Here is a 616-nt window from a genome sequence, read left to right on the forward strand (position 1 = left end):
AGGGGCCTTTGCATGCCCACATCCTGCTCGGCGAGGGCACGGGCGGTGAGGTGACTGCTGAAAGGCCGGGGTTATGATAAAAGCAGGGAGAACTAATGCGTTGGACGTTATCACGGCCTTGGGTAGGTCTTCAAAGTCAGAGATGGAGCCTGTCATTTTCTGGCGGTGTGATCCTCGGGGTAGGATGCTGGTCTTCGTGTCTGGCAAGTAGCACCGAGAGCGACGGTGGTTTACACATGCGATTCAATTCCCCCAGCCCTTTTATCACAACAATTACGGGAGGGAAACCAATTATTACTGGGTTACTTCATTCTACATCTTATCTGGCTCCAGATCGTCAGCCCCGCATATGAGAACTCGCATAAAAGCCTGGAGAAGGAACTGGCCAGAGTTGCAAAATCGGCTCTCACATCTGCATTTTAGAATAGGAAGTGTGACAGTCCTCCGAACTCCTTCTTCAATGTCTCAGGGCTAGAATTACTCAGTTGCAGAACCACTCATCTTGCCCCTCGATCACAGGGGAATTGAATCCCTCTCATCAACTCCTCACTCTCCCGACAGCCTCACCTTTCCCAGCCCCAGCCTCCCGGACTAGTTTGGCCGAAGCACATGCCCA

Source organism: Egretta garzetta, unplaced genomic scaffold (assembly GCF_000687185.1).
Source record: "Egretta garzetta isolate BGI_Z169 unplaced genomic scaffold, ASM68718v1 scaffold16, whole genome shotgun sequence".
Taxonomy (NCBI): Eukaryota; Metazoa; Chordata; class Aves; order Pelecaniformes; family Ardeidae; genus Egretta; species Egretta garzetta.